The sequence below is a fragment of the Acomys russatus genome, chromosome 5 (genome assembly GCF_903995435.1).
Source record: "Acomys russatus chromosome 5, mAcoRus1.1, whole genome shotgun sequence".
Lineage (NCBI taxonomy): Eukaryota > Metazoa > Chordata > Mammalia > Rodentia > Muridae > Acomys > Acomys russatus.
This window is the reverse complement of record NC_067141.1, coordinates 60,303,349-60,319,300: the sequence shown is the minus strand read 5'-3', so window position 1 is coordinate 60,319,300 and position 15,952 is coordinate 60,303,349. Positions and strand designations below refer to the sequence as shown.

The 15,952-nt window shown below is 40.1% G+C and overlaps 1 protein-coding gene and 1 pseudogene across 9 annotated transcripts in view; one reads left to right on the top strand and one right to left on the bottom strand.

Annotated features, from left to right (window-relative positions):
- The window catches only part of Lcor (ligand dependent nuclear receptor corepressor), a 122,932-nt gene that overhangs the window by 92,666 nt on the left and 14,314 nt on the right, over positions 1–15,952 (bottom strand). The gene's annotated exons all lie outside the window — the stretch shown is intronic.
- Positions 15,267–15,676, top strand: LOC127189571 (CDGSH iron-sulfur domain-containing protein 1-like; annotated as a pseudogene).

The window sequence follows — 15,952 nt, the reverse complement described above, 5'->3', positions numbered from 1 at the left end:
TAAATATTCCTGGTCTTGCCAAGTGTGGTACCCATCTTTAATCCCAGCACTTGTGGGATAGAGCCAAGCAGATTCTATGACTTTGAAACCAGCCTGGTCTACATAGTAATTTCCAGGGCAGCCAAGGCTACATAGTGAGACTCTACCTCTCAACATACCCTCCTCCAAATATTCCTAGTTTGGCTGTCATGCTTTCCAGGTGGGTAAAAACTCACATCTAGTAATTATTTCAATGAAAGTCTTCCAAAGTTAGGCAGTGCCTTACATCTTCTTTTCCACAGCAAGAAAAGCTGAAAGCTTGTAATGCCCCCACCAGCAATCTTGAGAACTCTTTCTAGTAGCTCCACCATGCTAGTCGCTGTTTTTCCCACCTTTAACCCCAACAAATATTTTAGTCATTGCTTACATGTCAGGAAAACTTATTTAGTACTGAGTACACTTAATAGTCAACTTTTACAAAAGTGTAAAAATTAGGATTAAAGTAATTTACAAATTCAGTAAGTCAAGAAAGAAGTACTAAAAAGAAAAATTTGAATGCTAACTCCATCTTTTAGGCACAAGTAGTCATTATCTAAAACTGAAAGTTGAGCTGGGATATAGCTTAGTAAGTAGTATATCATTTGCTTAATACGTACATGGCACAGGCTCAATTCCCAGTATGTCACAGCCCGCCCCACATGGCAGTTCACAGCCATCTGTAACTCCAGTTCCAAGGAATCCAATGTCCTCTTTTGACCCAATAGGCACTAGACATGAATACAGTGAACATTCACCAGGCTGTGCTGGTTTGAATACGCATGGGCCCCATAAGCTCATATATTTTAATGCTTGGTCATCAGTTAATGGAACAATCTGGGAAGAATTAGGAGATTTGGCCTGGATGGTGGAGGTGTCACTTGGGTTAGGCTTTGAAGTTTTAAAAACCTACACCAGACCCTGTCTCTCTGTCTCTCTGTCTCCCTTCCCATCCCCTCCCTCTGCCTACTGCCTGCAGATCAGTATGTAAAGCTCTTGGCCACTGCTCCAGCACCATGTCTCTCTGCTTCCTGCCACACTGACCATGGACTAGTGCTCTAAAACTGTAAGCATGTTCCCTAACTAAATACTTTCTTTTTAAAGCGTTTCCTTGGTCATGGTGTCTCCTCACAGCAATAGAACACGAACTAAAACACAAGCCAAACACTCACACATAAAATAATAAGCCAGGTACAGTGGCACATGCCTGTAATCTCAGCACTCTGGGAGGCAGAGGAAGGAGGATCTCTGTGAGTTCGAGACCAGCCTGGTCTACAAAGCAAGTCTAGGACAGCCAAGGCTACACAAAGAAACCCTGCCTCAAAAAAAAAAAAAAAGAAAGAAAGAAAGGATAAATCTTAAAAAGAAAAGTCTATCTCCTAAAAAACAAAAACCACAATCGTAGTGACTTAAATCTTTCCTTCAAAATTTTTTCCTTACAAACTCTAATATTCCTAGGAGATGACAACAGTGTTGCTTGTAAACTAACACTTATCTAAAGGTAGCCATGTCTTCAATTTCCCTGCCTCTTAAAATCAAGCAAATTACAGCTTGCTTAAAAGTACAAACATGAAAACAACTCTGAGATTCCATCTTACACCCATCAGAATGGCTAAGATAAAAAATTCAAGTGACACCACATGCTGGCAAGGATGTGAAGAGGAACACTCCTTCATTGCTGGTGGGAATGCAAACTTGTACAACCACTTTGGAAATCTATCTGGCACTTTCTCAGAAAACTGGGAATAGGGCTTCCTCAAGACCCAGCTATTCCACTCCTTGGAATATACCCAGAAGATGCTCCACCACACAAGAACATTTGCTCACCCATGTTCATAGCAGCCTTATTCATAATAGCCAGAACACAGAAACAGCCCAAGTGTCCCTCAGTAGAAGAATGGATAAAGAAACTGTTGTACATTTACACTATGGAATACTACTCAGCTATTAAAAACAAGGAAATCCCGAAATTTGTGGACAAATGGATGGGACTAGAAATGATCATACTGAGTGAGTTAACCCAGAAGCAGAAAGACTCACATGGTATACACTCACTTATAATTGGGCACTAACCCAAAAGGCATGTCCCATGAAAGTCTTCATTTACCAAGAGATTGGGACAGATGTGAGGACATCGCACTGGGACTCTAGGTAAGACAAACATAGGAGATGGGGAAATAGAAGGACCCAGAAGGTCCTAGAAACCTACAGGAAGAACATCGTTACGGGTGGATCGGGGCCCAGGGGGGTCTGCTCAAACTATTGCACTAACCAAGGACAATACAAGTAGTAAACATCGAACCCCTATTCTGATCTAGCCAATGGACAGGACATTCTCCACAGCTATGTAGAGAGCGGGAACTAACTCTGACATGAACTCTGGTGCCCCATATTTGACCACCTCCTCTTGGTGGGGAGGCCTGATGGCACTCAAAGAAAGAATAAGCAGGCTACCAAGATGAGACTTGATACCCTATGACCATACAGTGGGGGAGGATGTCCCCCTCAGTCACTGACATAGGGGAGGGAAATAGGGTGAAAGTGGGAGGGAAGAACAGGAGGATACAAGTAATGGGATAACAATTGAGTTGTAATCTGAATAAATTAATAAAATAAAAACAAAAAACAAAGCACAAACAGCACAATAAGTGCATTTTCATTTTTATTAAAATTATTGCTGTTGGGGCTGGAGAGATGGCTCAGAGGTTAAGAGCACTGGCTGCTCTTCCAGAGGTCCTGAGTTCAATTCCCAGCAACCACATGGTAGCTCACAATCACTTATAATGAGGTCTGGTGCCCTTTTCTGGTATGCAGGTGTACATGTGGGCAAAATACTGTATACATAATAAATAAATATTTTTTAAAATACCAGAAAAAAAGAACAAAAAAGAAAGAAAGAAAGAAAGATCCAAGCCACAGTAGTTTGCAGATATTTGTCTTCCTTCTACACTGAAGAGCAAATATCTTAATCCCTTAAACACGACTTTTTCTTTTTCTTTCTTTCTTTCTTTTTTCTTTTTTTTTGGCAACTATTTTTATGTGATCAGATCTGTGGTTAAGTGCCTGCCTACATTTCTCAACATGTTATCTCAGATCTTCCTTCAGAAATATCGCTGATAGCAAGGTAGAAGCTACCAATACACCTGCTAATTCCAGGGTACAGACTATAATGCAACAAAAACAGCAGCTTTATAAACTTAAAATATTTTTTGAAATGAAGACCTTTTAAAATGTTTTGAAGTATTAACTATGGAATGAAGCTGTTAATTGAAAAAGATAAAACTGCAACTCTCCCTGGGTATTACATATTCCCAGAAAATAATATATCCTCTCTGTAAACTATGGTGATTTCATCCATGCCACTTGCCTTAGGGCAAATGTTAGGGCTTCTGAGCTTAGTTCCAATCTCTTTGTTTTTATGTAAGTCATTATAAAAAAACAAAAGGGTAACCTAGTTTATACGTCTTCTAAGGAGATTGCTATAATAAGCTCTAAAGCAAACCAAATTATTATTGACTGATGTGCTCTCAACTGCAAAGCTTTGTCTTCCACCCAGGATTATTTTTTCCAATAACTCACAGTACTTCTGTTTTTTGGTCTGATTTTAAGGCAAGATATAACATGTAACTCAGGCTTGTCTTGAAATTTTAACCTTGTCTTAGTCTACCCAGTGGTGATATTAGCTCTATAGTACCAAACCAGGTTTGGTTCCACAGTTCTTCCAATGAGTAGAGCAAGATAAACTACTATTAAAACTTGTGGATTTCTAGCCAGGCTTTTCAATGCCCAAATTCTTTAAAGTCATAGGTACCAGCTGGGTATGGTGGCACGTGCCTTTAAGCCCAGCACTCGGAGGCAGAGGTAGGAGGATCGCTGTGAGTTCAAGGCCAGCCTGGTCTACAAAGTGAGTGTAGGACAGCCAAGGCTACACAAAGAAACCCTGTCTTTAAAAAAAAGTCATAAGTACCTTAGCTCCAAACAGAATGGGAGCTAGAGATATGGCACCGCAGTTAAGAGTATTTACTGGGGCTGGAGAAATGACTCAGAGGTTACGGGCACTGACTATTCCTCTGGAGGTCCTGAGTTCAATTCCCAGCAACCACATGGTGACTCACAAACATCTATAATGTGATCTGATGCCCTCTTCTGGCCTGCAGCTGTACATGCAGGCAGAGCACTGTATACATAATAATAAATAAATCCTTAAAATAAAAGAATACTCAGTGTTTTCAGAGAGGACCCAGGTTCGGTCTCTAGGACTCATTTGTTGGCTCACAACCATCCATAACCCTGGTTCTAGAGGATCCCAAAAACTCTACTTTTACCTCCCTATGCACCAGGAACTTATGTGATGTATATACATATATGCAGGCAAAACACACATTAAAAAAAATTAAGGGGCTGGAGAGATGGTTCACAGGTTAAAGGCACTGACTGCTATTCCAGAGGTGCTAAGTTCAACTCCCAGCAACCACATGGTGGCTCACAACCATCTATAGTATGTTCTGATGCCCTCTTCTAGCCTGCAGATCCACATGCAGGCAGAACACTATATACATAGTAATAAATAAATAATTTTTTAATTAAATAATGACTACAGGAAAACTAGAGAAAAGAAAAACAACATTGTTTTAGTCGAGTAATTTACGTTTAGAAGAAAAAGCTAGAACAGGTTTAATATTTGAAGACAGAACAATTTCAAATAAGATTTAATTGAAAATAGTTAAGATATGAGCAGTCTGTTAAAATCTGATTTATTTTTTATGTGCAATAGGTTTTCAGCATGTGTTAGTGGTCTTTTTGTCTGAGGTAATTTTATTACAGTTATAAATGTTTTCTTGTAATTGTTCCTATTTCTGGCACAATGTCAAAACTTAATGTTTAGGAATTCAGGCAGAAGTCAAATTAAGTCAGAGCTTGCCTGGATTTAAGTAAGACCTCCACCACAGGTTAACTGAGACTTGATGATAAGCAACACAGATAAGTCTCCAGTCCTCATGAAGCTTACAGTTTAATGTCATCTGAATTTCTGCTTAAGAAGGATTGAGACAGCCGGGTGGTGGTGGCACACGCCTTCAATCCCAGCACTTAGGAGGCAAAGGTAGGCAGATCGCTGTGAGTTTGAGGTTTGAGGCCCATCTGGTTTACAAAGCGAGCCCAGGACAGCCACAGCCACACAGAGAAATCCTGTCTTGAAAAACAAAAAAACAAACAAACAAAAACAAACAAACAAACAAACAACAACAACAAAAAGGATTGAGACATTGATTTCTATCCATTCAAAATCTATGGGACAAATACTGAACACTCGCTACTGTCAGGTTTACTTTCAAGTGAAACAATGATAAATAAGGCAGACAGAAGTCCCTGCCATCCAAAAGCCTGATATGTCATGCAGATACACAACCATACAGTTATAAACAATTTATAAAAACTGTGAGGTTGGAGTGTAACTGTTAGAACATAAATGTGTCAGTCTCCACCATAAAAATAAAATGAAACAAAATCTAGTAAAGGCTAAATGCAGGGGCTGGAGAAATGGCTCAAAAGTTAAAAGCACTGCCTGCTCTTCCAAAGGTCCTGAGTTCAGTTCTCAGCAACCACATGGTGGCTCACAACCATCTATAATGAGATCTGGTGCCCTCTTCTGGTGTGCAGATGTATATGCAGGCAAAACATTGTATACATAATAAATAAATCTTTTTTTTTTTTTTAAGGCTAAATGCGGCTAAATTGTATATGCTGTTTCTAAGGTATCATCCTATACCTGCCTACTGTCCCAACCTATAGTACCTGTAGTATTATGACATTCATAATCAAGATCAATAATAAATCAACCACTAGAGCACTCACCTTAGGACAGGACTAAACAATATAATATAACCCTTCTAAGATTATACCATGAAAACTGGGCATGGTGGCTCACACCTTTAATTCCAGCACTCAGGAGACAGAGGCAGGCAGCTTTCTGTGAGTTCAGGGCCAGCCTGGTTTACAAAGTGAGACCAGGACAGCCAAGGCTACACAGAAAAACTTTGTCTCAACAACAACAAAAACAAACAAACAAAAAGTCCCCAAAGCACACAAAACTGTCATTGGTCATGGGATATTTAAAATAAAACTTTAATGAGAAAAACTTTTCACAATGACTAGTATGTTCAAATTAAGAAAGAATGCCAAGGTTAGAGTTAGGATTAGGGTTAGGATTAGGGTTAGGGTTAGATGGGTTAGGGTTAGGGGTTGGGGTTAGGGTTGGGGTTAGGGTTGGGGTTAGGGTTAGGGTTAGGGGTTAGAGTTAGTGTTAGGGGTTAGGGGTTAGAGTTAGTGTTAGGGGTTAGGGTTAGATGAGTTAGGGGTTAGGGGTTAGGGGCTAGAGGTTAGGGGTTAGGGTTAGGGAAAAAAATAAAAAGAAATAAAAAATAGAAAAGAAAGAATGCCAGGTGAGAATGTAAGGTAGTAACCTAACCTATTCAGGGAACTGTCTGACTGTTTCATATTAATAAACAGATAGCATCTCTTCCCTCTGGCCTAGCAATTTCACTTCTAGATATTTACCTAAGATTAAGTTTAAAAATAAAGTCCATTAAAAAAGACTTCTGCCAGGCGTGGTGGCGCACGCCTTTAATCCCAGCACTCGGGAGGCAGAGGCAGGCGGATCGCTGTGGGTTCGAGGCCAGCCTGGTCTACAAAGTGAATCCAGGATGGCCAAGGCTACACAGAGAAACCCTGTCTTGAAAAAAAAAAAAAAAGACTTGTACAAGGGAGGCAGAAGCAGACAGTCTGCTGTGAGTTCAAGTCCAGCTGGTCTAGAAAGTGAGTCCAGAACAGCCAAGGCTACAGAGTGACCCTGTCTTGGAAAAACCAAAAGGGACAGGAAAAAAAAAAGAAAGAAAAAGAAAAAAAGACTTACACAGAAATATTTAAAGCAGTCTTATTTACAACCTCAAACAACCCAATGATTTATCAGCAATGGAATGGATAAGCGTAACTATACAATGAAACACTAAAAAAAAAGAACTAAGTGAAGGTGCAGTGTGAACTCCAGACCAGTTTGAGCTCCATAGCGATTTCAAGGCTGTGACGGCTACAATGTGAAACCCTCCACAAAACCAAACTCCAGAAGAGGTGAATCTACTAAGTAAAATTAGTAACACCCAGCTTGTTATGTGATTCCAAGAGAAAGTCATAATAGGATGAGGAAGGACGATCCTAAAATGTGTCTATGGCAATAGGGAGACAACAGAATCACTGAACTGGATACAAATGTCATGTAAATTACAGTTGAAATAACTGGAGAAAAGTGAATGAACTGCTAATTAGCATTAACACATGCAAACATTGTATTTCGTATTTATTCTCAGCACTCAGGAGACAGAAGCAGGCAAATCTCTGAGTTTGAGGCCAGCCAGGTCTATAAAGCAAGTTCTAGGACAACCAGAGCTGCACACAGAAACTGTCTCAAAAACAAAATTGTTATATTTAAGTAAAAGAGGGATCACACACACCAAAAAGTATATGTTGTCTCATTTACATTATAGAAAACAAAATGCCGGCTATATTAATTTTTATTAACAAGAGTCCATCATGTTAGAGCAGAGGATGGGTTAGAAAAGGACATTAGCTACTTTTCTACGAGGCTGTAAATGGTCTGTATCATTTGTGGTGAAGGTCATAGGAGTATATATAACTTCCCTAATTGTACTTATTTTTTGGGTTTTTTAAATAGAAGTATATGCTTTATTTCATAGATATTTACATATGCATAGGTTTATTTTAAATGGTATATATCTTTATAGATTTAAAAGGAAAAGCAAAGCCGGGCGTGGTGGCACACGCCTTTAATCCCAGCACTCGGGAGGCAGAGGCAGGCGGATCACTGTGAGTTCGAGGCCAGCCTGGTCTACAAAGTGAGTCCAGGATGGCCAAGGCTACACAGAGAAACCCTGTCTCGAAAAACCAAAAAAAAAAAAAAAAAAAAGCAAAGAAAAGCAATACCACTTACCCTGTTTTATAACTTACTATATTTTTTATTTTTTATTTATTTAAGTAATTTATTCAGATTAGATCTCAATTGTTATCCCCTCATTTATTATTTTCTCGTTCCCCCTCCTTCCCTCTTTCATCCTATTCCTCTCCCCTAGGTCTGTGAGAGAAAGGGGACCTTGTCCCCCACTTGATAAGATCACAGCCTATCAGGTCTCTTCCTGGTAGCCTGATTACTCTTCCACTCAGTGTCACTAGAGGTCCCCACTAAAGGGAAGTGGTCAAATAGGGGGCACCAGAGTTCATGTTTGAGTCAGTCCCTACTTTTCACACAATTATGGAGAATGTGGTGTCCACTGGCTAGATCTAGATAGGGGTTCTAGGTTTGCTGCATGCATTGTCCTTGGTTGGTACAGTAGTTTGAGCTGACCTGCCTGGTCCAGATCAGCCAGCCTTAATGGTTTTCTTGTAGGTTTCTAGGACCCTCTGGATCCTTCTATTTCTCCATTTTTCCTTACCTCTCTCACCTAGAGTTCCAATAAAAGTCCCAGTATCTATCCCAATCTCTGGCTAATAAACACCTTCAGCAAAGTGGTTGGATACAAAATTAACTCAAAAAAGTCAGTAGCCTTCCTGCGTACAAATGACAATAGTGCTGAGAAAGAAATTAGGGAAACTACAACCTTAATGATGTAACTCTAACCAAGCAAATCAAAGACTTGTTTGAAAAAAACTTCAAATCTCTCAAGGAGATTGAAGATGACATCAGAAAATGGAAAAATCTCCCTTGTTCATGGAACAGGAAAATCAACATAGTAAAAATGGCCATTTTACCAAGAAGAGACTTGATACTCTATGAGCATATATAGGGGGAGGAGGTCCCCCTCAGTCACAGTCATAGGGGAGGGGGGTAAGGGGAAAATGGAAGGGAGAGAGGAATGGGAAGATACAAGGGATGGGATAACAATTGAGATGTAATATGAATAAATTAATAAAATATATTTTTAAAATGACCATTTTTACCAAAAGCAATTTACAGATTCAATGTAAACCTATCAAAATACCTACACAATTTTTAAAAGACATTGAAAGATAAATTCTCAATTTCATATGGAAAAACAAAAAACTCAGAATAGCTAAAATAATCCCGTACAATAAAAGGTCCTCTGGAGGAATCTCCATACCTGATCTCAAGCTGTACTATAGAGCAACAGCAACTGAAACAGCATGGTACTGGCATAGCAATAGGCTGGTTGACCAATGGAATGGAATCGAAGACCCCAAAATAAATCCACACATATATGGACACTTGATTTTTGACAAAGAAGTTAAATCTAACCATTGGAAAAAGGACAGCATCTTCAACAAATGGTGCTGGTCTAACTGGATGTCTACATGTGGAAAGATGTAAATAGGTCCATATTTACCACCATGCACAAAACTCAAGTCCAAGTGGATTAAAGACTTTAACATAAAACCAGAGACACTAAATCTGTTAGAAGAAAAAGTGGGGAAGAGCCTGGAACTCATTGGCACAGGAGACAACTTCCTGAACAGACCAAAAACAGCCCAGGCTCTAAGGTCAACAATTAATTATGGGACTTCATGAGGCTCAGAAGCTTCTGTAAGGCACATGACACTGTCAACAGAACAAAGCAACAGCCTACAGACTGGGTTAAGATCTTCACCAACCCTACATCTAACAGAGGAGTAATATCCAAAATATATAAAGAGCTCAAACCAAATAACCTAATTAATAAATGGGGCTCAGAACTAAACAGAATTCTCAACAGAGGAATATTGAATGGCTGAGAAACACTTAAAGGAATACTCAACGCCCCTAGTCATCAGAGAAATGCAAATCAAAATGACTCTGAGATTCCATCTTACATCCATCAGAATGGCTAAGATCAAAAATTCAAGTGACACCACATGCTGGCGAGGATGTGGAGAAAGAGAAACACTCCTTCATTGCTAGTGGGAATGCAGACTAGTGCAACCACTTTGGAAATCTATTTGGCGCTTTCTCAGAAAACTGGGAATAAGGCTACCTCAAGACCCAGCTATTCCACTCCTTGTAATATACCCAAAAATTGCTCCACCACACAACGAGGATATACACTCCATCATGTTCATAGCAGCCTTACTCGTTATAGCCAGAACCTGGAAACAACCTAACTGTCCCTCAAAGAAATGGATAAAGAAACTATTTACATTGTGTACATTTACACAATGGAATACTACTCAGCTATTAAAAACAAGGAAATCCTCACATTTGCAGGCAAATGGATGGAACTAGAAATGACCATCCTGAGTGGGTTAACCCAGACCCAGAAAGATATACATGGTATATATTCACTTATAATTGGACACTAGCCCAACAGAGATGTCCCCTGAAAGTCTTCACTTAGACGGATTGAGAGTTTTTGGTTTTTTGTTTGTTTGTTTTGTTTGTTGTTGTTGTTTGGTTTTTCTAGACAGGGATTCTCAACAACAAAAAAAAAAAAAAAACAACAACAAAAAAGGACAGGATTTCTCTATGTATAACCTTGGCTGGCCTGGACTTATTTTGTAGACCAGACTGGCCTCCAACTCACATCAATCCTCCTGCCTCCCGAGTGTTGGGATTACAGGTGTGCCACCATGCCTGGCCTAATTGTACATTTTAGTTATATCTCAATGAAAAGGAAAATAATTACTTCTATTTGACCTTAGGAAAAAGGTAAAAATGACAAAAACGTCTACTACAGATGCTTTACATGGCATTTTAATAACACACTCACTCATCTGGTACTCTGCCCCTAATCAATTCTCCTATGTGTCGTATTCTCCAGTTTTTAAAAAAGCCAAAAACTTCTACAGAAGCAGGAGAAATGGATCAAATGTTAAGAGCAATGGTTACTGTTCCAAGGGACCCAGGTTTGATTCCTAGTATCCAGAGGTGGTTCAAAAACATCAAAAACCCTCTTCTAGCCTCCTTGAGCACTAAGCATACAAATGATACAATCATACATGCAGGCAAAACAGCCACATACATAAAATAAAAACAAAAGGCTGAGCCAGGCGTGGTAGCCCACTCCTTTAATCCCAGCACTCCGGAGGCAGAGGCAACAGATCTCTATGAGTGAGGCCAGCTTGGTCTACAAAGTGAGTCCAGGACAACCAAGATAATACAGAGGCTGGGGGTGTGTGCGGGTGTGTGCGCGTGTGCGCGTGCGCGTGTGTGTTTAATCCAAGCACTTGACAAGCAGAAGCAGATAGATCTGAGTTCAAGGCCAACCTGGTCTACATAGCAAGTTTCGGGCCAACCAGGGCTACACAGTAAAAATCTATCTCAAATAAATAAGTAGTTTTTAAAAATCTTGCAAAGTTTAGTGTTTTTTTCCCAGATCTATACATCTGCTTTATTTTGCAAATTTGAGATCCATTTACATTCAATTCACCAGTCAAAATGTCATGATTTCAAATCTATTTAAAAATATGCATCATTTACAAAACACTCCAAATGTGTTAATAGCAATGACTAGCTAAAGGATTTTTACAATCTTACTTAGCACTGATAAAGACTGTCGCCAACAAAGGTCCTGCAGTTGAAGTTTATTTTATTTAAAGCATGTTTAAACACAATAAATAAAGAAAATATATTTGAAAATCAAGGTCTAATTTTTATTTTATAGCCTAAGAGCCTATCTAGAAGCATATTTTCTCCACTCAGTACCTTTTCCCTCTTCCTCTCCCTATTTACTCAACTCCTCTTGCTCTTTTAACTATCAAATTACAATTTCTTTTCTCAAGAAATTCTTCTACCAAGAAGAGACTTGATACCCTATGAGCATATACAGGGGGAGGAAGTCCCCCTCAGGAACAGTCATAGGGGAGGGGAGTAAGGGGGAAATGGGAGGGAGGGAGGAACGGGAGGATACAAGGGATGGGATAACCATTGAGATGTAACAAGAATAAATTAATAAAAACATTTAAAAAATAAAAAATAAAAGTAGAAAAAAAATTAATTCTTCTGAATCTGTTTTTCTAACCCCCACTCCCATAATAGAGAAAATGTCTTATTTTAGATCATTTGTAACACTCCTATTCCTCTTATTACATTCTGTGTAATATGGACAGTTTCCTCTGCCCCTTCAGTCACCACTACTGTATTCCTGTGTACAGATTCTCATAGAACATTGGGCTCAATGACTAAATTAAAACACAATCCAACCGGGGCTGGAGAGATGGCTCAGTGGTTGAGAGCACGGACTGCTCTTCCAAAGGACCTGGGTTCAATTCCCAGCACCCATATGGCAGCTCACAACTCTCTAACTCCAAGATCTGACACCCTCACACAGACACACATGCAGGCAAAACACCAATGCATATAAAATTAAAAAAATAAATTTAAAACACAATCCAACCAAATCATCATCATCATCTTCTTCTTTTTTTTTTTTTTTCTTTTTTGGTTGTTTGTTTTTTTTGTTGTTGTTTTTTCTTGTTTTTTGTCTGTGTAGCCTTGCCTGTCCTGAACTTGCTTTGTAGACCAGGCTGGCCTCGAACTCACAGTGATCCGCCTGCCTCTGCCTCCCAAGTGCTAGGATTAAATCATCTACTTAACTAATGAGGTGTTTACTTGTTTAAAAGCTTCCTAGTAAATCAGTATGCCTTTAGTTGACAGAGAACGTTTTGGATTATGATCTATGAGTCACTGAGTAGCTACTTCCTTGTCAACCTGGGTCTCAAAATACAGGAATGACCTCTGTGTTTATTATTCTTCTTTCTGCTGGTTCTTTCTTAACTGGGAACACTACACACATACACATAGTTTTGTTTTTTGAGACAGAGTTTCTCTGTGTAGCCCGCCGTATATTTTTACTGTGAGCTTCTCCTTTAGTTTCTAGATATCAGACATAAGAGAAATAACAGTGTTCAAATCAGAAAAGGAAAAACAAGCTTCCCCAAGGCAGGCAACCAATTTACTAGAACACACTTAAAAAAAAATCTAACAAAATTTACTTCCAGTACATTAAGTAAATGCTACTGTCTCACTTAAGTACATGTCAGATAAAGACAAAGCCAAGCTTTCAGTCTGAACAGTTTGTTGACTTGTTTTGTGGAGACAAGATCTTGCTCTGTAACCCTGAGCTCATGCCCCTACTGCCTTGGCCTCCCTCAGTGCTGAGACTACAGGTATGGCTGGGCATGGGCCGCACAATGTTAGCCTTACTTTCTTGACATTCCTAAGGCTCAAAAAGCCAACCTGGATGCGATCATGCTCCAACAAGCACGTTTCAGGTTTCCTATAGTAGCATCAAGGCAATCCCGTTTTCAGAGTCTATCCCCCACGGATTAACTGGGAGGCAGTGCCCAGGAGTGTCATCCCCCACCCCCACCCTTGTCTCCCATTTTTTTGTCAATTTTTTCATGACAGGCTTGCATGCTCTCATCTTAATTGAATTAGAAGTATAAATGAGAAATCCAAAGGCGATCACATCTCTCAGTGCTGGGGCAGACAACAGCTTCTAAGAAACTGCAATCCCAGTGTGCTGCAAATCCATCAAGAGAAGTGGAGTCACACATAGATTTATCTATAGACTTCTGCCTACTATATCCACTTCTTTCTTTAAAAATAACACCCATTTTGTCTTAAAAACTAATTTCTAATTTTGTGACCTGGGCAGTGGTGGCGCCCTTTTCTTTTTTGGAGACAGCGTTTCTCTGTGTAGCCTTGGCTATCCTGGACTCACTTTGTAGACCAGGCTGGCCTCGAACTCACAGTGATCCACGTACCACCACACCCGGCATGGCACACACTTTTAATTCTGGCCCCTAGGTGGCAGAGGAGGGCAGCTCTCTGAGTTTAGGACCAGCCTGGCCTACATAGTGAGTTCCAGGACAGCCAGGGCTGCTACACAAAGAAATCTTGTCTTGAAAAACCAAAAATAAGCCAGGAATAGTGGTGCACACCTTTAATCCCAGCACTTGGGAGGCAGAGGCAAGCAGATCACTGTGAGTTCGAGGCCAACCTGGTCTACAAAACAAATCCAGAACAGCCAGGGCTACACAGAGAAACTCTGTCTCAAAAAAAACAAAAACAAAAACAAAAACAAAAAAACCCCACAAAACTTTAAAGTTAAGTCAGTTTCTTAATGATATAAAACCAAAACAAAAATTTATTTCATATACGCAAAAGAGAAAACAACTATATAGAAAAGATAGATGCTGTGAGGGTGGAGAAATGGCTTAGTGAATAAGAGCACTGGCAGCTTTTCCAGATGACCTGGTGTCAACTCTCAACACCTACATGGAAGCTCACAGCCATCTGGATACTTCCAGGGGACCAGGCACCCTGTTCTGGCCTCTTCAAGTACCAGACACGCAAGTGGGGCACAGACATACATGCAGGCACAACACCTACACATACACATACAGAAGAATAAAAGAAAGTAAGTGTTTAAAAAGATGTAGATACATCCATATACAAAGAAAAAATATCCCTGGCAGAATTGTTGCCTGCATTTTTGGACCAAATATCTGAAGATCCTCAATATCTGAAACTATACTTTCAGCATTCAACATATATGACTTGTTTCCAATGAAATACAAAAGCAGATAGTGCTGGGCGTGGTGGCGCACGCCTTTAATCCCAGCACTCGGGAGGCAGAGGCAGGCGGATCGCTGTGAGTTCGAGGCCAGCCTGGTCTACAAAGTGAGTCCAGGATGGCCAAGGCTACACAGAGAAACCCTGTCTCGAAAAACAAACAAACAAACAAAAAAACAAAAAAAAGCAAATAGCTATGCTATTACTGCTTACACTTCTGTTCCTGAGCTACAGAAACTTCAAGCTCTCCTGCCTAACTTTATCATCTACTTACAACTGGATGTGTGTGTGTGTATATATATCATACATATATATTCATATCCTTTAAAATGGCTGACTGCTTAGAGTAATTACTAAAAAGTATTTGTAACCTAAATATTTTTATAATTTAAGAAATAATTTCTAGGGGCCGGGTGTGGTGGCGCACACCTTTAATCCCAGCACTCGGGAAGCAGAGGCAGGTGGATCGCTGTGAGTTCAAGGCCAGCCTGGTCTACAAAGTGAGTCCAGGACAGCCAAACCAGAACAGAGAAACTCTGTCTTGAAACAAAAACAAAAAATAAATAATTTCTATAGGCTAATATCTAGGAGGAAACACACAAGATATTAATCATTTAACAATAACAAATTTTGTTTTAAATATATAACTTAAGCCAGCCTTCCCACTGCCCAAGCCATGGGCTTCAGCTCTGACTCCACTGTGCGAGTTGAGTAGATTGTAGCTGTCACATTTGCTGCTGGCACAGCTGTTCTCGGTTACCTGGCTTACAAAAAGTTCTACGTTAAAGACACCTTCAGGTCCAGAAAGAGTTGTGCATGCTTCTGAGATGGAGGATCTAGGAGATAAGGCCATATACTGCCACTGTCCTAAAAGTTCCCATTCTGTGACCAGGCTCACATAAAGCACAACGAAGAGACGGAGACAACATGGGGCCTCTGGTCATCAATAAAGAAGAAACTTAGTGGACAGTTTCGATGCTGCACCCCAGCGTGTTGTGCTGTCATCTGATCATTTAAGTAGAATGGCACCCACTCTGACTGGCTTCCACAGGTTCTAGATGTGGTTGGTGTATATATATAAATTTATTCATAGTACATCTCAATTGTTATCCCATCCCTTGTATCCTCCCATTCCTCCCTCCCTCCCAATTTCCCCCATTCCCCTCCCCTATGTCTCCTCCCCCTGTATATGCTCATGGGGTATCAAGTCTTTTCTTGGTAGCCTGCTATCCTTCCTCCTTCCTCTGAGTGCCACTAGGCCTCCCCATCCAGGGGATGTGGTCAAATATGGGGCACAAGAGTTCGTGTCAAAGGCAGTCCCCACTCTCCACTCAATTGTGGAGAATGTCCTGTCCATTGGCT